This window comes from Aethalodelphis obliquidens, unplaced genomic scaffold (genome assembly GCF_003676395.1).
Source record: "Aethalodelphis obliquidens isolate GAN/ISIS:26980383/991018 unplaced genomic scaffold, ASM367639v1 scaffold3, whole genome shotgun sequence".
Taxonomy (NCBI): Eukaryota; Metazoa; Chordata; class Mammalia; order Artiodactyla; family Delphinidae; genus Aethalodelphis; species Aethalodelphis obliquidens.
This window is the reverse complement of record NW_020837947.1, coordinates 17,930,570-17,958,271: the sequence shown is the minus strand read 5'-3', so window position 1 is coordinate 17,958,271 and position 27,702 is coordinate 17,930,570. Positions and strand designations below refer to the sequence as shown.

General features: G+C 36.5%; 1 long non-coding RNA gene across 1 annotated transcript in view; it reads right to left on the bottom strand.

Annotated features, from left to right (window-relative positions):
- Nucleotides 1-27,702, bottom strand: part of LOC113608074 (uncharacterized) — a 336,338-nt gene that overhangs the window by 250,761 nt on the left and 57,875 nt on the right. Inside the window, exon 4 of the long non-coding RNA XR_003428206.1 lies at nucleotides 5,810-5,872. This is a non-coding gene — a long non-coding RNA (uncharacterized LOC113608074). The remainder of the gene's footprint in view (nucleotides 1-5,809; nucleotides 5,873-27,702) is intronic.

Genomic DNA, 27,702 nt, shown 5'->3' with positions numbered 1-27,702 from the left:
AAGAGGAAACTCTGGATTAAAGCCATCAGGCAGGATGGGGACAATCTGATGCGGTAGAACAAGCAGTTGTTTGAGGTTTGGATTCTTCCACTAATTAACTTTGGGAAAGTTATTTAAATCTATCAGACCTCAGTTTGATAAAAATGAACTAACTAAAGCTCTTTCTATAGTTATAATTCTTTGACATTGTGATTTTTCATATGTTTAGTCTCTGCTATTTATAGGGGCTGTACTTAAGAAATAGTGAATTCAGGGCAAGGAACAAAGTAGAGTTCAGAAGGTAACCAATACTACTTGTTCTCTTTGCTTAAACTGGGGAAAATAATTTGGAGACTAACCTGCCTTTTTTTTTTTTTTTTTTTTTTTACAAAATTTCACTATGTCTATTCAAGATCTTTTTGGGTCAATAAAGTCAATAAATATCTGTTGAATTAAATTCACACCAACACACAAAAAGGTTATTTCCCAGAATAAAAGAAATATCACATTAGCTAGTCTGATAGACATAGCCTACGATGAAAGAATTAGTTTTTATCCTTATATATGCTATACAAACACTGTATACTAAATTCTGGTTTTATAAAGATTTTTCAAGACTTTGAGAGTCCTACAAATGGCTCATGCTACAAATATGATGTGAAGCTCAATTGCATTTAAGTGCTTATCGAAAACATGGCCACCATTTCTACTTTGCTCTACATTTTCAGCAGTAACTTAAAAGTTCTGTAAGACATAACAATTTATTTGTGTCTTTCTGTTGGTTTTTAACACGGAATTTAGTTAATGATGTTTTGTAGCATGTTAAATTTCTGCTGATATTTTGGAATGATTTTGAACCTTATGGATGGAGGGGGTGGAAGGGCCATAGTTCCATCAAAATGTTCTAGCTTGTTACCTTAGAGGAAATAAAAAGCTCTATCATGTTTCCACCTTAGTTTCTGGTGAGGAAGTTTATTAGTTTAAATGCCTTTTTAAACTTCAAAATACTTGTATCTCAATTCTAAAATTTAGTGTACAAAAAAAAAAAAAGCTAGACCAATTGACATAATGAACAGGTTATAGGCTGCAATGCAAAGATTAGGCCATCCTAAAAAAGATATCACCAGGATTTTTGAAATTTCATTTTAAATTAGCAAAGCCATTTCCCATATTCAGTTGTTTTCTAATGAGGATAAATATTTGCATGGTGAAATTAAGAAACAGTTATGATTTAATGTATGCAGTATAAACATAAGAAGCATCATACTCACAAATAGATACAGATTACTCTTACTCTGAACATATAAAGACATCTTTAAATAGATATAGCTATATAATATTGACATATTTATGTAAGAGTTCTTTACATTCATGCTACAATTAAGATTAGGACATCAACCTTGACGTTTACCCATTACTATTTCAAAAAATAAAATGAAAAAACCCTAGCCACATGCTTTTTTATTTCCAAGTGTCTTCTTTATCTTTCTGAGCTAGTTCATCTACTACAAGGCATTAATAATTTATTTCTTTCCAAGTTATTTTTAGGGTGCTCTAGCTTTATTAAGCTGTCTACCAAATGCTAAAACATTAAATAATGAGTTTTCTCTTCTATGCCTACCCCATAGATAGGAGATTTCTTGCTTCAAACCTCAGTGCACACATGTAAACACAATTACTCAAAACAAAGCAACAAGTGAGAAGGAGGATTAAAATAAGAACTCAGACATTCTAACTCACAATCCAGCATTCAACCCCCTAGAACTTGCTGTTTTCCTTTGTCCTCTTTGCTGTGAACCAAGATACTTGTTCTTTAGCAGGGTGTTTCTGCTGCAAATCCAGTTGCTACTGCATTATGCAATGAAGTCAGAAGCCTGAGCTTGTGACATCAATATAGGTTGCTATGGTAACTCTTTCCATAAGTATTACAGGTTCATTGTAGGCTCAAAAAAGAGGGCTTCAGCAGAGTAGCAAAATAGCTGGCATTATTCAGCCTAAATTACAACAGTAATTGATGCAAAAAATGTCTTATACTAGCTATAGTAAATGCAGATTTTTTATATTTATGTCGTTATTGAAAGTCATTTTCTATTTTTTTGAAAGAAATGAAAATTCTTCAATAGAAGTAGCATTGCCACTGACCTTCTGATATAACAGATCTACATGATCCAAGCAGAAGAGAGTCACACTGTAATATAGTTAATTATTCCCCACATTGTGTCATTCCAGAAGTCAAGTAATGTTATACATTATCTGTTATGAATACATTCATAATAGCATGATTCCAATCCAGTTTTCTCATTACAGGCATTATAAAAAGGTCCCACAGAGCTGTTTGTATGAAAGCAATTTTAGATGACAAGTTTTCTCAATGAGTGTGCCTATTTTTACCCAAACAATAGAAAAGATCACCTTTTTATTGCACATGTTCATCCTTATTTCCCTGAATATTTTTGCTAATGCCTCAGTTTTAACGGTTAAGTCCATCTCCCTGTGTAGGAGACATTTGGAAATATTCTTTATCCATTACATTCTTCCAACCTGAATTTGAAGCTTGTGGCTGACAATTACAAAGCCTGAATTCCTTTCTTCCATAGCTCCTTTTTTTTTTTTTTAATCATCTACCATCATCAACATGAGGATGTTAGTTCAATTCTGCAACCATGCTCAGGCTAGCCACTAGGGTTACAATGTGTCAGGCATTAGGTATAAGAAGCATAAGACATACATGTCACGCATGTAATAGCAGCAACAACACTAACAATATTTACTGAGTACCTGCCATGTGCCAGACACTATGGTAAGCACTTTACATCCATTATCTCATTTAATCCTCACAACAATACAGGGAGAGAGGGAAGTACTTTTATCCCCATTTTCTGCATCGGAGAACTGAAGCTCAGAGGGGTAAAGTCACTTGCCTGAAGTTGCAGAGGTAGCTAGGGAACACAGCTGGCATTTGAACTTAGATCTGACTCCAAATATTTATCTTTTGACAGAAATTAAGGAAAATTTCTTGTTACTGTGTTAAAATTTAAAATTGCATCATAATCCTATTGATAAAGAACTCCTTCACATACACTTCACTGAAGCATAAAGGCAATGATAGTCTTCAGGTTGACTTCATAAACACTTTTGATGACTGACTTTCCTGTTTTTGTAACACTCAGCAGTTCAGAAAGTGTTTGCATGAAGATATTTTTATTCCCTTAGGTTATAAATGAAAATATCTCTCAAAAATATTGGTCTATAACTTTTCTTAGACAGTTGCATTGATATTCTCATACACGCCAAGCTACTGGACTATCTTCAGCTCAGATAAATATATTAATGATGTGTATAGTGTGGCGCAGTTTACAAATCATACTAAACATTCACCCGTTCAGCACATTTTCACTGAGCCACTATTATGAGTCAGGCACTGTGCAAACTGTTAGATATGAAACTACAATAAAAAACTGAAATGGTCTCCAAATTAAGGAAGCATATAGTCTAAAATGGGAGTCATTGATCAAATAACAACATAATAAATGTAAAACTGGAACTGTGTCCAGACAGTAGAAAATAAGAAAGGCTGAAAATAAACAATCTAAGCAATTCAACCCTGAATGATACAAAGAGAACAGAAGAAACACAAAGAAGCAGAAGGAAGAAAATAATAAAAAGAAAAGGAAAACCTGAGGAAATGTAATGCAACATATGATGGGAACATCAACACAGCCAACTTCGTTCTTTGAAAAGTCAAATAAAATTGACAAACCTCTGGCAAGGGTGATCAAGAAAACAGAGGCAAGGCAAAAGTAAACACCTTTTGAAATGACAAAGGGAACACAATTAGAGATACAACAGAGATTAAAAAGGAGATAAGATGCAATGAACTTTATGTTAATACATTTGAAAGGATAGATAAAAGGAACAAACAAAATTGATCAAGAAGAAACAGAAACTTAAATAGGCCTAGACACACCAAAGAAATTGAATTAGAAATATAAAAACTTCCCAGATCAAAAGCGTGGATGGTGTCACAGGTAATTCTACCAAAATTTAAGAATGGATAATTCCAGTCTTACAAACTCTTCTAAATAATTTTTAAAAGCAGGAACTATCCAAATAAATTATTTTATGAGTCTAGTATAATTTGATTAAAACAAAAAGCTAAACAAGAACAGTATGAGAAAAGAAAAATAAAGAACAATATCTCCCATGAACATAAATACAAAAATCCTAAATGAAGTATAAAATCCAGCAAGTGTAATAAAATGCTGTATCCCTCTTTTCTTCCAAATGCAACCATTAATCAGCATTTTTGAATCTATTATTCTCCACTTCTTATTTTACATCTTAGTAATAATACTGAACTGTGGCATTTCCATGGACATACCTTACATTTCTCACCTCTGTGCCTTTCCTGATAATAAGTCCTCTACCTTGACCGCCATTCCTCGTTTAGCTAGATAACTTACTTAATCTTGAAAAAATCACCTCATCCCTCTCTCCTTCTGGCCAGAACTTTTTCTTATGATTTACCATATAGTACAAAGTATTTTAATGGGTGTCTTTCCCACAAAGAACCATATGGTTACAGATTATGTCTTTTTCATCTTCTAACCCTTGGCTATTAATATGTGCCTGGAATGGCACTAAATCTTCTAAATCAACTTCATGTAGTTTGCATTTCCACCACATAGTCAGTCTGATGAACTAATACAATGACCTTCATTTAGATCTTCAATATCACTTATATTTACCTCCAGTACTCAGAATATAACCTTATTTGGAAGTAGGGTCTTTACAGAGGTAATCAAGTTAAAACAAGGTCATTAGGATGGGCCCTAATTCAATATAACTGTTGGCCTTTTACCAAAAGGAAATTTGGACAGAGAGACATCTGCAGAGGGAAGACTATATGAAGGAAGAAAGCTATGTAAAGATAAAGGCAGAGATTAAGGTGATACGTCTACAAGGCAAGGAATGTCAAAAATTGTCACAAATCACCAAAACCTAGGAGAGAAGCCTGAAACATAGTCTACTCGACAGCCCTCAGAAGGAACCAACCCTATTGACCCCTTGATCATAAATGTTTACCCTCCAGAACAGTGAGACAATAAATTCCTCTTGTTTAAGCTAAGCCACCCAGTTTGTGGTACTTTGTTACAGCCCTAGGAAAACAATAAGTACCTTCAAGAAATCTTAGAATAAATCTAAGCTTCTTGCTAATGAATAAGGCAATTCCCAACACTTTCCTTCATTGGGTACCATATTGATAGAGCCAGTTCATGATAAAAATAGCTAGATCGAAATTTCACCTGTGTTTTTATAGCCTCACAGGGAAAATTTGCAAATAAATTTGTACAACCTAACACGTTGCCACCATTTGCTAAAAGAAGGTTAATATTTTTTCTGGAGAGAATGCTTTCCTTTCTTCCAGAAAACAGACATCTGATTCCTAAATGATCATTAAAATTTTTTTATTCTAGGCTTCTAAGACACATCTAAATACTCAGAATGGATTGTTTACCCATCAGTACATAGTTAAATTCACATTAAAACAGTCTCAAATATCAAAAAAGTGTTTTATTTTAACAACAATTAATAATTCATCTAATGTCTAACTTTAAGGGGTCTGATGGGAAGCATGGTGGAAGGTTCTTATTGAGGTTTTGGAAGAAGACAAAAACATGACATGAATCATAGTTAGGAATCTATATTAATAGCCACATTACCAAAGAACATACAGAGCTAAAACATTAAACATTTGCTATGTTCCTGTCGAACACTGCAGTCCCCTTTAGGGAAAAAGGCATAAATAAATGTGTCCCTCTGAACTTACTTTTTCCAGATGGGTGGAACTTGAGGGATGCTCTGAGTCAGCAGAATGGTCACTCCCATGCACCTTCAGGGGGAAACGTATGGCTTTTAGTAGAATCTAACAGAGTCACTGATCCTGTTCCTGGACTTGATATGATTTCCTTCCTTTCTCCCCCGCCTTTCTTCTACTGTCCTTCCTTCCTTTTTAGTATAAATGTGCTTTTCTATTAAAGCAATGCATGTTTGAAGTTTTAAAGAAGCCCCATTGTTTTGTGCACAGAACTGTCAAAATGAAGGAGCATTTTGAAGCAGGCATCCTGTTTCTTATTTTCTCAGTTCTGAGTATGAATTTAGCAGCATAACATATTGGTTGGGTACATGTTCAGAGTCAAATAGCCCTTGTCAAACTGACAAGATCTCTTATTAGCTGTATACAACTTTAGGAGTAGTATTTAGCCATCCTGTGCTTCCACACCAGTAATTAAGGAAGAAAATTGTACTGCCATCACATGGTCTGAGAACCAAAAAAAGATGGTACCTGAAGAGCACATAACATAGGGACAACCACCTGGTGAATACTTAATAAATGTAAGCTAATAATTATGCTTATAAAGAAAGAAAACACCAATTATATGACATTCTGGAAAAGTCAAAACTATAGCAATGGTAAAAAGATCAATGGTTTCCAGGGGTTTGAGGCAGGGAGGGCGTTAGGTGAGGTTTGAACACATTAAGCACCTTTTTAAGATGGTATAACTATCTGTATGATACTATAATGGCAGATATATGATAGCACACATTTGTCAAAATGAATAGAACTTTATAACATAATGAGTGAACCTTACTGTATGCAAATTTTTAAAAAAACCTATTTGGAGGTCAGGGTATTCCTGGATGGAATGCAGAATGTGATAAAACTAATTATATCATGAATGTATGAAATAAATATAACTATTACAAACGTATGAAGCAAACTCACTGCAGGGGCTGGGGGGAAAAGAAGACCTAAGTAAGTCTGGAAATGAATGAAGTCTAAAAGACTCTAGGCAAAATAAACTGTTACATAAGCACTGTGTGCTGGTAAAGTTGATTCTCATGAGGATATCAGTAATTTTGATACTGCTGTACATATATACTGGAATTGAACAATTAAGTAATTAGATGCTGGATGTTGGAAGCCAGGTTTCTCACTGTAGCTGTGGGAGATTACAGATAAGAAAGAGGAAGAGGCCAGAATGAGCCATGTGGTAATAGATGAGCGTTGGAGACATCAGTATGAACGCATGTTTAGCTTGGTATAGATACAGATGATTACATATAGAAATAATTATAGAAATATGTACATACATGGGTTAGTATATACACATATAACCCCTTGCTCTGTCAGTAGAGAGGGCCTAGAAATAATGACACCCCAGCAGCAACAAGCACACCTATCATTCAGATCTTGTTTTCTAATACCATATTCCAATTTTAAAACATCAGGGCTTCTTGGAGAAAGGCTGATTCTAGGACTGAGACAAAAAATATATACGATGATCCTAGAGCATCTTGTAGTGCCAGAAAGTAAAAAAATGCTTTTTAATAAATAATGGAGTATGCAAAGGGACATAGCAGACAACTGAAAAAGTCCCCAATTGTCAGGCTGGAAAATTTTATCAACAAAATAAGTGGCATTGGCTTATAATCCAAAACAAAAAATAAATCTATGAGTCCATACTGATATAAATAAATAATTGAAAAAATAAATAAATATCAATCAATAAATAAGGGAGAATAGACAAATCTCCCACACAGAAAAATTCCAAATAATTAGTGTCAATACTCTGCCCTCGAGGAGGTGAAGCATAAATTCCCACACGTTGGATGTGAGCTGTTCATAGTGACTTCCTTCCAAAAAGTACAGTATAGAAAAGGGGGAGAAAGAGCAACTTTATAGAAAAGAAACCTGGCACACTAACTCAGCCAAGTGACCAAGGTCAACATGGACAGTAATAAGTCATGTTGATAGTACATACCCTTGACATGACACGATGAAAATGGCACTTTACCTTTTTAGTCTTCTTCCCAAAAACCCACAACCCCAGTCTAATCATAGAGAGAAGACATCAGGCAACTCCCAATTGAGGAGCATTTTACAAAATACTTGACCAGTACTTTTCAAAACTGTCAAAAGTCACCAAAAACAGGGTAAGTTTGATAAACTATCACAGCCAAGAGGAGCCTAAGGACACATGAGGACTAAATATAATGTGATATCCTCGAGGGGATCCCCAAAGAAAAAAAGGACATTAGGTGAAAACTAAGGAAATTAGAATAAATTATAGACTACAGTTAAAATAACATATCAATATTGATTCAAAATTGCAAAAAATAGGGCTTCCCTGGTGGCGCAGTGGTTGAGAGTCCACCTGCTGATGCAGGGGACGTGGGTTCGTGCCCCGGTCCGGAAGGATATATGGGAACTTTGTAGTGACTTAATCTGTTTTAAAATTTAGAATTTGTTTTAAAAAAGAAAAAAATTAAAGACAATTATATTGAACCTAAAAACAAAAACATTAACCAGTATTACTAAGTATTATTTTTTTTAATTCGGTAGACAATTAGTACAGGAGATACCTAGCAACTACTAGGACTTATAAACTTGAATGGTTTAATCATTACTCCAACTAATCCTGATCTAATTATTATACTTGATTCAATTCACGTTGAATCTCTTCTCAAAGTGAGACCCTCCTTAAAGTTCATCTGTTATGTTCAGAACCTTTACCACCCACTTTAATTTGCCTACAAGGAAATCTTACAGATGTCAGTGGCTTTTATACTCAACCTGCAGTTCCTAACACTCTACTCCATTTTTCAGCACTCCTTGATTTATAGCTCAAAGGACAATTTGCCCTTTTTAATCCAGTGAAAAACTATTTAAAAAGCAAGAGGTTAGTCACAAATTACATTAACTTACTAGTAACACAAATCCACACATGATGATTTTTCCCAATGTAAATTAGGTTTCACATCACTTATGTCTCCTGTGTTTAGTTCTTGGCCTTCTGAAGTCAGAGTTTACATATTTAGTTTTTTCCTCAAGTAATTCCTCATCTAACAAACTTCACCACCCACAGTAGATTTTATGTGGTACTATTTTCTTTTAAAAATGTGAAAGTGCAAAAAAAACAGTAACTTAATAGTTTTCTATATGCTCCCAGGAAGTTGTTCCTTCCCTCCCTACTGTAACACAGAAATGTAACTCTCTGAATTGAAGTTTTTTGTGACGCCTATGCTTTGGGGGGGCTTGAAAGTGACTATGAACAGAGAGATGAAAAGTAACAGTAGAGACAGGAAGTTGAGCTCTGCCATCATACAGTTTTTGAAGGAGCTGTTTGCATATGGTTATTCATCCCATTTCTCTCTCCTCTGTACACTCTAGATTATACTCCATAATCTCCCTATCAGTGTTCTCAGGTCTTGCACATGTAGAACCTGATATGAGTATAAGATAAGCATAACTTAGAATTTTATGATTCTTCACAAGGTCCTAAAACACCTAGAGACAATGACCCTTGACTTAGATGGGGCAGGTAGAAACGTAGATGAAAAGAGAGAGACTGAGAAATTTCACCACTTCTCAAGTGCTCAAAACCAGCTCATCTATTCCCAAGCCCACTGGACCTTCCTCCCCAAACGCTGTGTACATACCACTCGGAGCCAACTTGAACCTACATCTGGAGGATATTTTACTCAGTGTGAGTATCCCCTTTCTTCCTTCTTGGTAAATTATAAAGTGATGTGGTAAGTTGGTGATCAGCTCAGTGCTCCTACCTTGTTTACTGGAAAGAAAAAGACTTCCTCTGGTGACTGGTAAAGGGAACCAGCCTTGTGTCCAGATTGAAACTCTAACTTGAAAATTCCTCCCAACCATAGAGAATATTTGCAAACGAAGCAACTGACAAAGGATTAATCTCCAAAATTTACAAGCAGCTCATGCAGCTCAATATCAAAAAAACAAACAACTCAATCCAAAAATGGGCAGAAGGTCTAAATATACTTTTCTTAAAGGAAGATATACAGATTGCCAACACACACATGAAAGGATGCTCAACATCACTAATCATTAGAGAAATGCAAATCAAAACTACAATGAGGTATCACCTCACATGGGTCAGAATGGCCATCATCAAAAAATCTACAAACAATAAATGCTGGAGAGGGTGTGGAGAAAAGGGAACCCTCTTGCACTGTTGGTGGGAACGTAAATTGATACAGCCACTATGGAGAACAGTACGGAGGCTCCTTAAAAAACTAAAAATAGAACTACCATACGACCCAGCAATCCCACTACTGGGCATATACCCTGAGAAAACCGTAATTCAAAAAGAGTCATGTACCAATATGTTCACTGCAGCTGTATTTACAAGAGCCAGGACATGGAAGCAACCTAAGTGTCCATCAACATATGAGTGGATAAAGAAGATATGGTCCATATATACAATGGAATATTACTCAGCCATAAAAAGAAACGAAATTGAGTTATTTGTAGTGAGGTGGATGGACCTAGAGTCTGTCATACAGAGTGAAGCAAGTCAGAAAGAGAAAAACAAATACTGTATGCTAACACATATATATGGAATCCAGAAAAAAAAAGGTTCTAAAGAACCTAGGGGCAGGACAGGAATAAAGACACAGATGTAGAGAATGGACTTGAGGACACGGGGAGGGGGAAGGGTAAGCTGGGAGGAAGTGAGAGAGTGGCATGGACACATATACACTACCAAATGTGAAACAGATAGCTAGTGGGAAGCAGCCGCATAGCACAGGGAGATCAGCTTGGTGCTTTGTGACCACCTAGAGGGGTGGGATAGGGAGGGTGGGAGGGAGATGCAAGAGGGAGGGGATATGGGGATATATGTATACATAGAGCTGATTCACTTCGCTATATAGCAGAAACTAACACAGTATTGCAAAACAATTATACTTCAGCAAAGATGTTAAAAAAAAAGAAAATTCCTCCCAAACAAAATTCCAGCCTGCCCAAATTTCTATACAGTGTGGCTTCTGAGTGAAATGGAAAAAGCAAGTGGAGCCAATTTATATACCCTATACTTTAACATATTTGGTAATTCACAAGCCTTAGAAAGCCTTATGCAGCTGAAAGCTTGGTGTCTATGGTTGAGTTTGTGTGTGAGTGTTGGGTTGATTTGTCTTTTTATGCACCTGAAAGTCAGTTACAAAAGGAAGATAAGCTATTTTGTGAAACTCAAACTCTTTCAACCATAGTACTTTTGACAACTGCTACTGCATGTTTTATCAAATGACATGTGGACTTAAATTGAGATAACACATTTTTAAGCTACTGGTACTCTTTGAAATTAAATGTACATGCAAGGTTATACACGTTGGAGATGCTAGATCCCCACAGAACCATGAGATAACATGGTATAGAAGACAACATAGCTATTTGCACCTTGCCTCACCTCCAATTCTGGAAGCTGGCTTAATTCCATAACCAATCCTGACTGCGTCTGGTCAAAAGTATCTTGTTCTGTTCCACAGAAGCCCTGTGAATCTGACTTGTCCCTGGTCATCTTCATTCTGTAGTACCCAAGGGAGGCCAGATTATTTTACAGTCAAACCTCAGAAATGTGCCTGCCCCACAGCAAAGCAAGCAATCCATTTAACACCTTAACTTTTCCAACCAGACCAGACCTAACCTAAAATTAACCCTTCCATACAAAGTGACCCAAATCTGGTGTCTGAATACAGGCCTTTTAAAAGACTTGTCCAAGGGAAGGCATAAGACTAACTACTCCGGTGTACTCACAATCCTTCTTTCTTCTGCTACCACCCCCCTGCCCAGATCCCACTTCTGTGATGATTCTGGATTAACCTACTGAGTGCAGGATTCAAAAATAGAGGCTCAGGTTCTCATAAAAATGTTCTGCAACTTTAGGTCAAAATCACATTATTAATTGTGGTATTTTGCTCCCAGCCAGGGTAATTTTATTCAGTTCACCAAAGTATGCCTTTGCAGTTTCAACTGAACTCCTTTTTTTCCTCGTTATTAAATAGAATAGCCAAAAAACTATAGGTCTGCTAGTTTTCACCCTACAAATAGATATATTTTTCGGTAGGTGAAGTGATGCCCTACTTATTCCCTTTCCCTGCCACAGATCTGAGTCTTGTACTAACCGCTCTGACTCTCCAGGACCTGCAAAACTGTCAGTGCCTTTCAGTCTAATCCCTTTAAACTTTAAAAATTATTATTCTTCTGACATATTGTTTTTTTATGTCATGCTATTTTTCAGAGAAGTGGTTAGGAATGAACAAGTGATTATAGAAATGAGCCTCTCCAAAAAGAGGAAACATAAAAAATAAAGGTGACACTGAGAAGCAGAATCTCTTTTTTTTTTTAAGCTCCAAGCTATAAAGCACACTGCCCATCGCACTGTGAAGGAATGCCAAGTAAAACTCAGTTTCCTTTTTGTCTTTTAAGATTATATCATGTGTACTAAGTTTATAGAAAAACAGCCTCTGCTTTTATGGAGCCTGAGAGTCCTTGCTTTATCACAGGAAGAAATCTGCAGACTGTCAGGTTCTAAACAGCTGTGGGTTCATTCATTGGTCAGAAGGCAGCATGATGACAATGGGCCAGGGGTGTCAGGCTCTGAGGAGTAGTACGACTAAACAACACTTCCTAACATCTAGTAATGAATAAGGTTCTACTTAGTCTTTCCCCCAAAATAACCCCTTGTCACTTTTCCCATTCACCTAATACTCCCCTATATAAATCCTAGTTATTGTAATTTTACTTGTTATAAATATGCTCAGGAGTAGGCCTGGTTTTAGAGAATCAATCATCTCTCTACTCATTGGTGTCTTTATAAAATTTTAGACTAGTAGAAATCCAGTAAACTAATACATGACAGAGTCAGATCTACTACAAATGGCTGTTGCTGAACAGAAGCAAGGGCATTACCTTGACATTTAGTGATAGAACTTTAGCAAATGGCAGTTCTTAGAAAAGAGTTTAAGTGGGAGTGAATTTTGAAGGCCTCTATAAGAAGAGGAAATTTTGCAAACATCATATGTATAATTGTTCTTGCATTATCCAAAAATTTAAGGTATGTAGACTTGAGCTCACAAAAAAAAGTAAATAATAGATGTTCTCTTAGTCAACAGTTAACAAATGTTTATTGAGTACCTACTACATGCCAGGAAATTTCTAGGCACTGAGGATGCAATGGAAACAAGGCAATGTCCCTATTCTCAATATAAGCTCTTATATTCAGAAGAAGAAAGAAAGAGGGTAAACATGTAAATAGACAAGATCATTTCAGGAGACAGTAAGGGCTATGAAGAAGATAAAGTATAACTGGGAGTTACTGATGAGATGGCATTTGAATTGAGACGTGTTGAAGTCATGCATATCTGACCATGTCTTTATAAACGTGGTTCTGAGATTGGCTTTCCCAATTTGAAATGGGTGTTTCTGAATAAAGGCCTTACCTCTATATCTCTCTCCACGTACCTTTTTTTTTTTTTCCATATCTTTTTTCCTGTGTCTCCCAATCTAACCTTCCTCTGTTTCTACCTTTATGCCTACAGGTCACTCTCCTTTTTCTCCTCTCTCCCCTTCCCCTTTTCCCTTATATCTTCCATTTTGCTTTCTTTCTACCTCTTCCCCTCAAGCTCATTGCTTCCTCTCTGCAATGTTTTCCTTAGCTTCTTAAAAAACGTGCCTGCCTGGCCCACTGGGGCCACCTGAATTTCTGTTCTAACACTTTCCTTCTTACTTTCCTTACCGTAGAGCAAAACTCTTTGTATTTCCTGAGGAATTTAACAAATATAGTCTTACATTTGCTTCTCTAAAGTAGTTATGTCCTTCTTAACTTACTTTAGCCTTTGAGTTCTCTCTCTGTGCCCCTTACTAGGAAAAAAATTGAGATATGCAGTGTTATGCCAGGTCAATAATACATAAATATTTGAAAATTTTTGAGTGTTTTGATTCTCCTGAATACACGTAAATTTTAAAACACAGTGCTATATTTTATATTTGGAGGAAGTATGTGCTCCAATTTTATGCTTTTAACTGCAATCTCATCGATGTGTTTCAATGATTTTCTCTACAATTAAAGTATTCAATTATCTATACTTATTATGAAAGTCATCTTAATAGAACTTTTATTAAAACGGGGAAGGCTTAATGTACCATAATAAGACACACTGAAAATATTTATTTTCAGCTACAGGCTCATAAAAAATGTACGTTTCCTTAGAAAGGAACTCTGTACAGAATTATTTTGTGTTAGTTCTACTAAAATGGAAGTACCTTTTACAAATTAATACATACATAAAGTAACACATTCTGGTAGGTAATTTCTAATTTTTGTTGTAATTTTCTTGAATGAAACTATAAGTTTGAAACTATTTACAAAGTCAATAAATGACTTAAATAAGACTGGATAAAAATAAGAAAGAATAAGGACATAAACATTTAAACAATGTCAAACAGGACTCACTGTAAAGATATTTCACCCCAGTACATTCTCATTTCAGAAATATGGTAAATACTGGGACTTCCCTGGTGGTCCAGTGGTTAGGGCTTGGCCCTTTCACTGCCAGGGCCCAGGTTATATCCTTGGTCGGGGAACTAAGATCCTGCAAGCGGTGCGGCATGGCCAAAAACTAAAATAAAATAAAATAGAAAATTTTAAAAATTAAAAGAAATGTGGTAAATACTGCATGTTTATCTGGTAAAATATACAGTAATAAGACACATCCTCAAACTGATGAAACTCCTGTATGTTTAGAAGATTCTACCACCGCAGACAGTATTCCCCGGCCAATAACCCTCCCTCGACATGCTCACACAGTGTCCCATCTAGCTGCCAGCTTTGGCCTAAGGAGGTTATAGTTTGGCCCCACAGCTTAAACAGGAAATTTTTTTCTCAAAAGGGAGTACACCTTTATCTTCTGAATTTAAGGATAGGCAGGCCCATCTTTCAGAAAGCAAAATATTCCAAAGAGCAAACTCTAGGTGTAAAAGGACCACAGTGAAACAAGAGCGCCAGTAGAGTCTAAGGGCTGTGGCAGAAATCTGGGGCATTGGCTACTGGGTATTCGTTTCACTCCACACCAGGACTTCAAGGGGTAATTCTAGGACAGACAGAAGTGTTAAACAAAAGAGATTTTCAGCATGTTCTCAAGTGAAAAAACCTACTAAGTCATTTCCACTTCACTCTTCTGACGTAATTACTCTGTGCCTTCATTTCCGCAGTTTGAAAATGGGAACTGGATAAATCTCATAGTGTTGTTGTGGGGACTGAATTAGTTAATTCAGTTAAAACACTTAGAATCAGGCCTAAAACATATTTATCGTTCAGTTAATGACAGCTATTGTCCTTGCTGCCACTGCTGCTGTTGTTATGGTAGTTAACAGTACCAAATGCAGAGATGGTACTAATTATGTGGTTGTGGGACTTAAAAGAATCTGTAAATCTGAAACATATACGTAACCTAGATGCTAGAAACACCCATGTTTACCATCTTTTTCTAAGATCCTTGTCAGATATACTTCATCATTAAACTCATCTTTCTAACTACCTAGAAAGAAAGTTTTATACATCTAGTTTTATTTAATATATTTTAGGCAACTATGCTTGAAAATGCTTTAAGGAATAGAGAAAACAAATTCAAATTATGCTCCTAGTTTTCAGGGAAACAACCAACATAAGACACCATTAACATCTGTGGAAGAGTTATTCGGAAACTATGGGATTTACCATGTAAAACAGGTAAGGAGGACTTTGCCTATCTTGGTAAATTGTTTGCAAAATGGCTGATTTAATATCCTTCTCTGCACCATGGGGAGTTCCCTCCTATGATGACTCTGCATCTGGCCATGTGACTTGCTTTGGCTGAAAGAATAATAGCAAATGTGGTGCAAGCAACAGAGTGAAAGGTGGTTGTATTAGTCAAGGTTCTCAAGAAAAGAAGAACCAATAACACTCCCTAACACCATACACAAAAATAAACTCAAAATGGATTAAAGACCTAAATGTAAGGCCAGACACTACCAAATTCTTAGAGGAAAACATAGGCAGAACATTCTATGACATAAATCAAAGCAAGATCCTTTTTGACCCACTTCCTAGAGAAAAGGAAATAAAAACAAAAATAAACAAATGGGACCTAATGAAACTTCAATGCTTTTGCACAGCAAAGGAAATCATAAACAAGACGAAAAGACAACCCTCAGAATAGGAGAAAATATTTGCAAATAAAGCAACTGACAAAGGGTTAATCTCCAAAATGTACAAGCAGCTCATGAAGCTCAACATCAAAAGAATAAACAACCCAATCCAAAAATGGGCAGACCTAAATAGACATTTCTCCAAAGAAGATATACAGATTGCCAACAAACACATGAAAGAATGCTCAACATCGCTAATCATTAGAGAAATGCAAATCAAAACTACAATGAGATATCATCTCACACCAGTCAGAATGGCCATCATCAAAAAATCTACAAACCACAAATGCCGGAGAGGGTGTGGAGAAAAGGGAACCCTCTTGCCCTGTTGGTGGGAATGTAAATTGATACAGCCACTATGGAGAACAGTATGGAGGTGCCTTGAAAAACTAAAAATAGAACTACCACACGACCCAGCAATCCCACTACTGGGCATATACCCTGAGAAAACCGTAATTCAAAAAGAGTCATGTACCACAATGTTCACTGCAGCTGTATTTACAATAGCCAGGACACGGAAGCAACCTAAGTGTCCATCATCTGATGAATGGATAAAGAAGATGTGGCCCATATATACAATGGAATATTACTCAGCCATAAAAAGAAACGAAATTGAGTTATTTGTAGTGAGGTTGATGGACCTGGAGTCTGTCATACAGAGTGAAGTAAGTCACATATATATGGAATCTAAAAAAAAAAAAAAAAACGGTCATGAAGAACCTAGAGGCAAGATGGGAATAAAGACACAGACCTACTAGAGAATGGACTTGAGGATATGGGGAGGGGGAAGGGTAAGCTGGGACAAAGTGAGAAAATGGCATAGACATATATACACTACCAAATGTAAAATAGATAGCTAGTGGGAAGCAGGGGCATAGCACAGGGAGATCAGCTCGGTGCTTTGTGACCACCTAGAGGGGTGGGATAGGGAGGGTGGGAGGGAGGGAGACGCAAGAGGGAAGAGATATGGGAACATATGTATATGTATAGCTGATTCACTTTCTTATAAGGCAGAAACTAACACACCATTGTAAAGCAATTATACTCCAATAAAGATATTAAAAAAATTTTACAATGACTTTAATATATAAATTGGCCAGGTTTCTGGAAATTGCAAGAGAATTTTTTAAATAATAAATAAATAAATAAGTTTTAAAAGTTCATTAAAGAATATCAATAAACTCTAGTATATTAAGAAAGCATAGAAATTAATTAAGAGTAATGAAGAAAAAGAGTGAAAATGAAATCTACAAAACTTGCAACAATAGAAGAAATCAGTCTAATATATAATATGTGTACCTGTATATCAGTCCTAAAAGAGGAAGTGACTTTGGTAAAGATCTAGTTGAACTTTACCTCAAATTAGAGAATCAAAGCAAAACTGTGGAAGGTCATCAGTAAACATCTGACACTGATATAAATGCAATTGTAAATTCAGTTAAAATGTTCAATATTGAAGGTAACATTATTTGATTTTTGTTGATAATATAATAAATACAAATTTTGGAAGAAAAAAGAAACAGTAGACTTTTATATTATATAAAATATTAATATTATATTATTATGCTAAAATATATTAATATTATATCAATGCATATAGGTTTATAATTTAATATATTAAATATACTATAATGATAACATTTATAATACAATAATATATTATTTGTATGTATAAAACCTATTGGTTCTGTTTCTTTTTTGAACACTAATACAAGCATCTTTCACTCCTCTGCTTGCATCACATTTCTCTCTCACTCTCTCTCTCTATAAATATATATATATATATAGAGAGAGAGAGAGAGGGAAAGAGAGATTTATTTATTCTAAGGAATTGGCTCAGGTGATTATGGAGGCTGAGACATTTCATGATCTGCTACATGAAAACTAGATACCCAGAAGTGCTGGTGGTGCAAGTTCCAGTCCAAGTACAGAAGACTGATGTCCTAGCTTGAAACCAGTCAGGCAAAGAGAGCAAATTCCCTCTTACTCACCCACCTTTTTTTCTAGTCAGGCCTCCAAGGAATTGGATGAGGCCCATCCACACTGGGGAGGGTAATCTTCTTTATTCAAACTAACAATTCAAAGGTCAGTCTCATCTCAAACACCCTCACAGACATACCCAGAATAATGTTTAACCAAATATCTGGGCACCCGTGGCCCCATGAAGTGGACACATAAAGCTAGGCATCAGTGTTCATCAGCGGGCTTCCCCTCTTTTGCTGCTGGACTCTTCCCCCATCATGTAAACAAGTTCAGGTGAGCCAGCCGGAGGCTGTGGGACCACATTGCAGAGAGAGACTGCAAGTCCACCTGTCTCAGCTGAGGTCCCAAATGCATGATTGAATTCCACCTCCACCAGCCAGACCACCCAGGCCCACAGAAATATGAGAAACAATAATTGAGGTTTAAACCATTAGGTTTTGAAACAGTTTTTTATATAACAAAAGCAAACCGATTTGCTAACTGAACACAATTTTAAAAGCTGATGTCACAGTTAAAACCAAGACCATATTCTAATCTGTGCTTAATAAATGTCAGTCTAAGACAGAAAATTCTACTCTGTACCTGTTGCTTGGATACAGAGCATGTGAAATATGTAAAACTATTTTGGTTTTTTGTTATTAGCATCAAAGGATTTATACAAACTTTTAAAATAACAGATCGAACTTTTAAAAATCATAGTTGAGTAGACACAAATGTAAAATGAATCCCAAGGTCAACTTACAAAAAATGGCAAGAAGCAAATTAAATTTTATGTGAGTATAAAAAAATACTGGAGATACCACTTCCTTTCTAAAATAATGACATAAACATTAACTTCAATATCAAATAGTAAAAGTTTTTGTAATATAATTCACATTCTATAAAATTCATTAAGGTGTACAATTCAGTAGATTCTAAAATACTTAGAGTTGTGCACAAATACCAGAATATTTCATCACCCCAAAAAGAAACCCTGTACCTGTTAGTAGTCACTGCCCTCTTCTCCCCCCGCTAGTCCCTGGCAACCACTAATCTACTTTCTGCTTCTATAGATTTGCATATTTTGGACATTTTACATAAATGGAATCATACCATATGTGGCCTTTTATACTGGCTTCTTTCACTTAGTCTTGTGTTAAAGTTCATCCATGCTGTAGCATTTATCAGTACTTCATTTCTTTTATTGCCAAATAATATTCTACTGGATGGATATACCGTATTTTGCTTATCCATTCATCAGTTTATGGGCATTCAGGTTGTTTCAGTTTCTTACTACTATGAATAATACTGCTATAAATATTTGCGTACAACTTTTTGCATGAACATATGTTTTCAATTCTCTTAGATATACACCTAGGAGTGAAAATGCTGGGTCATATGTTAACAGTATGTTCAACATTTTGAAGAACTTCCAAACTCTTTTCCACAGTGGCTGCACTATTTTTCATTCCAGTCAGGAATGGATAAGGGTTCCTATTTCTCCCGATCCTTAACATTTGTTATTTCCTTTTTTATTTTTATTTTTTTATTATAACCATCCTAGTTGATGTGAAATGATTTTGGTTTTGATTTTCATTCTCCTGTAACTAATGATGTTGAACATCATTTACATGCTAATTTTCCAACTGTGAATCTTCATTAGAGAAATATCTGTTCAAATCATTTGCCCATATTTTAGGGTATTTTTCTTCTTCTTTTTGAGTTGCAAGAATTCCTTATATATACCAGATACAATGTTCTTATCAGATATATGATGTGTGAATGTTTTATTCCATACTGTGGGTCATTTTTTCATTTTCTTGATGTTCTTTGAAGCACAAAAATTTTTAATGTTGATAAAGTCCAATTTGTCTATTTTTCTTGTGTTGCTCACGCTTCTTATGTTATATTTTTAAAACTATTGCTTAAACTAAGATCATGAATATTTACTCCTATGTTTTCTTCTAAGAGTTCTATCACTTCAGCTCTTACTTATAGGTTTTATCCATTTTGAGTTAATATTTGTATTGATAGATAGGGTGAGGAAGGGTCCAACCTTATTCTTTTGTATATGAATATGCAGATGTCCCAGCATCATATGTTGAAAACACTATTCTTTCCCCCACTGAATTGTCTTGGCATGGTTGTCAAGTCAATTGACCATAGATGTGTGGGTTTACCTCTAGACTCTCAGGTTAAAATGTTATGTGATCTATGTGTCTATCCTTATGCAAGTACCACACTGCCTTGATTACTGTAGCTTTGTACTAAATTTTGAAATCAGGAAGTGTGAGTCTTCCAACACTGTTTTACTCTTTCAAGATTGTTTTGGCTTTTCTGGGTCCCTCACATTTCCTTGTGAATTTTAGGATTACCTTGTGCCTTACTGCAGAAAGGGGAGTTGGAATTTTGATAGGGATTGCATTGTCTGTAGATCACTCTGGGGAGTACTGTGACCTTAACAACAGTAAGTCTTCCCACCATGAGCAACGTATGCCTTTTTATTTATTAGGTCTTCTTTAATTTCTTTCAACAATGTTTTGTGGTTTTCAGTGTACAAGTCCTGTGCTTTTCGATAAATTTATTCATAAGTATTTTATTCTTCCTGATGGAATAGTAAATAGAATTGCTTTCTTAATTTCATTTTGGGATTTTTTTTATTGCTAGTGTACAAAAATACAATTAAATTTTGTACAGTCATCTTGTATTGTGCAACTTCACTAAACTCTTGTTTTGCTCTAATACGCTGTGTGTTTGTGTGTGTGTACACTTAGTGTTTTATGTGATACATATTATCATATATATATGATATTGTCATCTGCAAACAGAGATACTTTTACTTCTTTCTTTCCAGTCAGGATGCCTTTTGTTTCTTTTTCCTGCTTAGCTGCCCTGGCTCATACCTCCAGTACAATGCTGAATAGAAGGGATGAGAGGGTACATCCTTGTCTTGTTCTTTATCTTACAGGGAAAGCATTCAGTCTTTCACCTTAACTATGATATTAGCTGTAGGGTTTTGTAGATGCCCTTAATTAGGTTGAGGAAGTTCCCTTCAATTCCTAGTTTGTTGAACGTTTGATGCTGAAATAGTGTAGGATTGTGTCAGATGTTTGTTTTGTCAAATGTTTGTCTTGAATTTTTGTCTATTGAGATAATAATTTTTTCTTTATTCCCTTAATATGGCTATTACAATGATTTTCATATGTTGAAACAACCTTGCATTCTTGGGATAAATCTCACATGGCCATGGTGTTCACTTTTTATACGTTTTGGATTAATTTGCAGGTATTTTGTTGAAGATGATGGTATATTTATTCCTAAAGGATATTGGTCTGTAGTTTCCTTTTCTGTGATGTTTTATCTGGTTTTGGTATCAGTGTAATACTGGCCTCATAGAATGAGTTGGGAAGTGTTCTCTCCTCTTCTTTTTTTTTTGGAGGGTGGGAGCTATGTGAATAATTGGTATAAATAATTTTTTAAATGTTCAGTAGAATTCACCAGTTTGCTTAGTGATATTCCTGAGCTAATTCTGTAAAGTCTCTGTTCTTTGTCATGTGTGGCCACTGAAATCTTCTTCAGTTAGCTTAAGAATCAGCTAATGATAAGTAATTTTTTTTAAATTCCTGAAACCAATAAATCTCCCATTCTTTATTGAGGAGCTTTGTATGCATGTTAATCTCCAATACTCAGTTTACAACTCTGTCTTAGCTTCCACTTCCTGCTCAGCTGCTTCAAGGTCAGCCAGAGGTGAGAGCTAAGGGCCTTCTCAGGTTCCTTCTGAGAATGCACACAGCACTACACATGTGCATGAACTTTTAGATTCCCAGGAACATGTCCAAACTTTCCAAAGCCCCTATGGACACCTCATTGCTCGGCCTTTTCTTTTCAAGCTGTTTTGGTTAATCTGTTGTCTGTGCCAACTGTTAACTATCACTTTAGGCATTATGGTTTTGAAACATTTGCCTGTAAATGTTTTTCATAAATGCCCCTTGGGGAGAGGCTTTTAGTACTGGGCAACCTTGAGTCAGATCAAATAAAGACAAGCTTTTCCAGTTGGAAAACCATCTAACAGACCAAATAATATCAATTCTTTGCGAATGCAGCTTTGAAAGAGCCCCAGCTCTGTTCTACTTCCTCAAGTATTGGGAATGCAGGCTCTTTTTTTTCAAGGCCACTGCTGAGTTGGGGAGTGGGAGTTTGGAGTTGCTATCCTTACCAATATTTGGTAGTTTTTCTTGAATAAATACTTCCTGGCTTGCTTCCTTTGGTTAATTTCCAGAGTTCTGGAAAAAAAAAAAAATGATCCTATTTTGCCAGTCTGTTGATGTTGCTGTTGTTGCTTTTATGGAAGGATACATTTTTGGATGCCAGTTTCACTACGCATCTCCATTAATAGTAAATTAACCTCATCAAAATTGAACTAATATGATACAGTCAGTTCACCAGTATTGACCAGTAATCTTATGACAACTCAATCTTGCATACTAACAGAGGGAAAAATATACTATAATTAATTAATTAACTAAAAATAAATAAAAATATGCTAGTGCAAATCAGGTATTTCAACCATGAAACATGGCTGCAGGTAGTGACACAGGAATATCTTCTGCAAATATGAAGAACAATTAAGTATAAGCATACTTGTGTAAGAGAAACACTATTCAATGGCAGCTCCAGGATCTAAAAGAATAACTCAGAATTTTTAAAATTAGGACTAGAAATTATAAGATGCAGCTAAGAAATTAAGAGTAAATTCTATTCGTAGAGTTAACTCATCAAAATGAAAGCAAAGGCTCTTTATTAAAAACAGCCTGCATAAGAATAGTAAACTCACTTTGTACTTAAACTCTCATCAAGGATGATTGATGACAGAAGAAAAAACTAAGAAGGAACATATTTTTGTGACCATACTTTTATTTGCTGACACTACAGAAAACCAAATCTCTACTACACAAAGAATGAGTTCATAATGGAAAAACACCGAAGCATCTAAACTTGACTGTATACTGTACTAAGGCAAAAACAAACTCAGAAAATGCTCTACGTGAAAACAAAGTTGATTTGCTGTTGATTGTATTGGTAATTTTGCATTTTCTTTCAGCTAGAGGTTTATTTTAAAATTCAATCTCCCCTGACTGAAATGAGGTTTTTAAAAATCGTGTATTTCATATTTGTCCTCACAGCAGTCAATGAGGTAGATGAGATAAACAGAACTATTCTGGGAGACACAGAATTCTAAAGTAAATGATAAAGTGTGCCTTAAAGTGACATGCAGTGATTTGTGACCACCTAGAGGGGTGGGATAGGGAGGGTGGGAGGGAGACGCAAGAGGGAGGAGTTATGGGGATATATGTATATGTAGAGCTGATTCACTTTGTTATAAAGCAGAAACTAACACACCATTGTAAAGCAATTACACTCCAATAAAGATGTTTAAAAAAAAAAATGAAATGGGCTAAGTGCTCTTTCAGTTGGATCATTCAGTATTTAAAAGGCCACTTTAATCTGATACCTTTTGGGGCACAGACAACAAAAACAGTTAGTTAATGATTGTGCATCATTATAAGGGGCAATTTAGAAGTGTATACAGAGCCAAACCCTACCTACAAAATCATCACAAACCCCTAGGTTAACTAAGAGGACTGCCATTGTCCTTCAAATTACACCACATGGCTTTAAAAAGCTAACATCCTTCTAAGAGTTTGCCTGTCTCTCAGGATAGTGGATTAATCCCTAATCTCACTTATCTGACTTCCCATTGCAATTACAGTCACTTCTACAATGTGAACAATTTATCATCCACTATTAGTTTTATGTGTTTTAACACTGTCTTTTTATGTAGATAATATGCTCCAGGCGTTCTTATTTCTCTATCACCCTCTCCTCTCCTATCCTCTCTTCTTTTATTCACGGGGTCTCCTTATTCCATTCCATCCCATTCTTTCCTGGGCAACAAGTGCCTCAGTGCTTCCCTCTACTAGAGCAATTCATTCAAACAGTTTTGAAACCCTAAAATCTTGCCTAATTAATTGAAAGAAACATTTCAACTTTACAGTGGTTCTGTCCTGTCTAAATATAATTTTGAGACTTTCTCCTGTTTCATTCCTCATTTTCAAAAACTCACTGTCCAGTCTTATGTCTGTAGAGGGTTGCCTATTTTACTGTCCCCATTCCTCATTATCTAGTCACTGAAATATGGATTCTACCTCAACTATGCCACTGAAACAATTCAGAAAAATGGTACAGATGAACTTATTTGCAAAGTGGAAACAGAGACACAGATGTAGAGAACAAACATATGGATACTAAGGGGGGAAGGGGGTGGGCGGGATGAATTGGGAGATGGGATTGACATGTATACACTACTATGTATAAAATAGATAACTAATGAGAACCTACTGTATGCAGAGAACTCTACTCAATGCTCTGTGGTGACCTAAATGGGAAGGAAATCCAAAAAAGAGGGGATATATGCGTATGCAGAGTTGATTCACTTTGCTGTACAGCAGAAACTAACACAACATTGTAAAGCAATTAGACTCCAATAAAAATTAATTTTTAAAAATTCCACCTCTAGAGATTTTGATTAAGTAGGTCTATAGTGGGACTCAAGAATTTGCATCTCTAACAAGTTCCCAGGTGATGCTAGTACTGCTTGTCCAAGGAAAGTACTTTAAGAACCACTGGTTTAAATCACTGACCCAAGTTTCCTACTATGTGCAGCCAAACGCATTTTAATGGATAAAGCGACGCACTCCATTGTCAAAACCAGAGTCTTGTGTCTCACTCCAAACTCTCTTCTTTTCTCCACATGTATAATCTATCCTGAAATGTTATTCATTCTACCTTCTACATATTTGTATGCTTTTTCCATAGGGAACATCATTTCTTAGTTTAAGGCACCGTCATCTCTCCCTTGGATTACTGCAACACTCCAACTAGTCTTCTACTCCCACTCTCTCCCCTTTTAGCAAGCAGTTCACTGCCATCAGGGGAAGATTTCAGAAATGCAAATTTTGTCATTTCTCCTTTGCTTAAAACTTCACAGAGGCTCCCCGGCCTTCTAGTACCTTGAGCAGCACTCCTCGGTCCCACATATTGCAGACCCATTCCTGGTCGCTCTGCATCTTACACTTGCCTACAACAGCTTTAGGTTTCCAGAATGTCTCTACTTCAGAATGTCTTGAGTTCACTGTGCTCCTGGCTCCTCTGTGCCTTTCATATACTCTTCTGTTCTCTTCCACCCTAGCCCTTCTCCTTTACTTGCATGGACCTTACTTATCTCAAACTAAAGGCTCTGTTTAGATATTTCTTCCTCAAAGGATTCTTCCCTGATCTCCCAAGTGTGGGTCTGAGACACCTCCCTCGAGCTCTCACAACACTCTTTGCTTCCCTTCCAACGGCATGTCTTTTATTGCCTCGTAATGACCTCTCTCCTCATCTGTACACTTGGGGGGATCAGGGACCATGTCTACCTCATCCGCCTTATGAATCCCTCACATAATGCTTAGGACCACATTGCCATTATCCTCTCGTCATCTTCATCATCATCTTCATCATCTCACCTTCCTCCTCCTCATCTAACAGACACTAAACTAAAGGTCTTACATATTTAATGTTCTAACTACTGTATCTTGCCCATAAGGAAAATTAGGTCCAAAGAGATGAGGTAATTCACCCCAGGGAGCAGTTAGCAATGAAAGGGCAGGATTTGAACCCAAAGCGAGTCTAACCCTAGAGCTCACTCTCCATTCCTTCTTCTTCTGCTACAAGGACCCCGATTTTCCTCCAAGAAACCACCCCCTCTCCACCGGTTCCCCACTTCCCTTGCCTGAGATTCCACTTCTTCTATTACCAGCCATCCCTCCCACCCCCGGCAGCACACCTGTGCCACACATCCAGTGGCCTGCGGGAAGAGGCTTAACTGCAGTTTGCCAGAGGGGTGCAAAGCCTGTCACTGGTCCCATTCCCAGTTCACCCAGGTATCTCTTTACCACTCTCTGGGGAATGACTGCCCAGTGACCCTTTTCACTACACAGGTAAGACTGGGCATATATTGGAAACAAAGTGCTATCCTTTCAAGAATTTATGTAGTATGCCCCAATCCAAATTCTGAAAACACTAGGTTCTAAGAGGAAAAATAAGTGTCAATGGACTCTTTAGGTTTTATAAATTAATAAAGCTAATAGAACAAAAAGAAAAATTATTCTGAAATACAAAAATGAAAAATCCAACTGTTTATAAAGCCCATCTCCAGGCCTCTCCTGACACTTGCACACTCCTCTGTTGCTATCCTGTCTGTCTCTGTGGCATATGACAAATTCTGTGAACTCTTGAGCACAAGGACTGGTTTTCATCCCTGGATGCCCATCATCGACAACAGTTCCTGACATAATACTGGTGGTCAAAAACAATGCGAAAGCAGTTGTGCATATAACCCAATGCTTCCATCAAAGTCTCCTCCCTCTCAGCAAGATAGCTGAAAAAGAAATTTGGTTGAATAATTTTGAATTCGAGCTTTAAATTTGTCTGACCAGAGGCAAGTATTAGCATCTGAGAATTAAAATGGAAAGTTGTCCTCTCTTCTGTCATCTCCCATCCTCTGAGGCAGAGAGATTTACATAACTGTCACCCTGCCCATACTCCATCCAAATTTCACTTTGCTGCCACGCATGGCCCCTCTGACCCTGAAGTAGCACTCTCTTACGCCTTAATCAACTTCCTTCACTCTGGGGCAGCCTATATACAGCCTCTCATTTTCTACACAGGCAGGCATCTTGATACCATTCAGTATTCTCTAGTGACAAGGCCACGCAAGATAGAGCAGAGGGAAGGGCAAGGTGAAGGACAGACCCCGGGGCTTTCCTGCCATCACTCCTCTCTTTCCTTAGCCAGGCAGTGGCTGCCCTGGAGAAACAGTGCACAGATGTCTGGCAGCCCACTGGAGCAATCTATTCTTGACACTGAAGAATTTTTTTTCTAGTCAGCACTGTGATAATGTAATGAGTAGACTCAGAGCCTCAAAATTAAAGTTTCCTGAGAAAAGAACATCCTGAAGATTGTTTGACCTGTATCACTGAAATTCGTTTTGATGCGTGGTGACTCAATCCTCTTTGTTCATTGCAAACATAAACAGGGCTGATTTTTAAGGGTGTGCCTGGTTAAACATATGGTAGACACCCTCTTTATTAAGACTAACACCTGGTTAGAAGCTGCGGTTTATTTTGTGGAGAGTGTTTAGTTTTCACACAGAATAGAAATTGAGAAAGAGGTAGTTAAATGATATTGACAGATGTCAGATCATGAGTGTCCTTCTATATCCTTCATTTTTACTACAAAGGACATTATTAGGACACTTGGCAAAACTTTGAATGGGGTCTGAAGATTAGAGGGAGGTGATGTATCATTGTTAATGTCTGATATTGATGGTTGTATTCCCGTCATCTTGGGCACCTACCATATGCAAAGAACTGTGAGGTACAGGAAAAAAAGGACAAGAATTGTCCCAGGTTAATTACAGTGTAACAGGAAAGATATCAGGTGCATGTAAAAGACGGGACCTCAGACACTCCTGAGAGAAACTTTTGTATAGTTTTTTGAACCAGGGTTTCTCTATGGTCCATTAGAATCTTTCTTCAGCTATTTTTACATCTTGATTCTGATATTTTGTCCTATTTTAAGGGACTTACAGAGTTTGGTTTGTT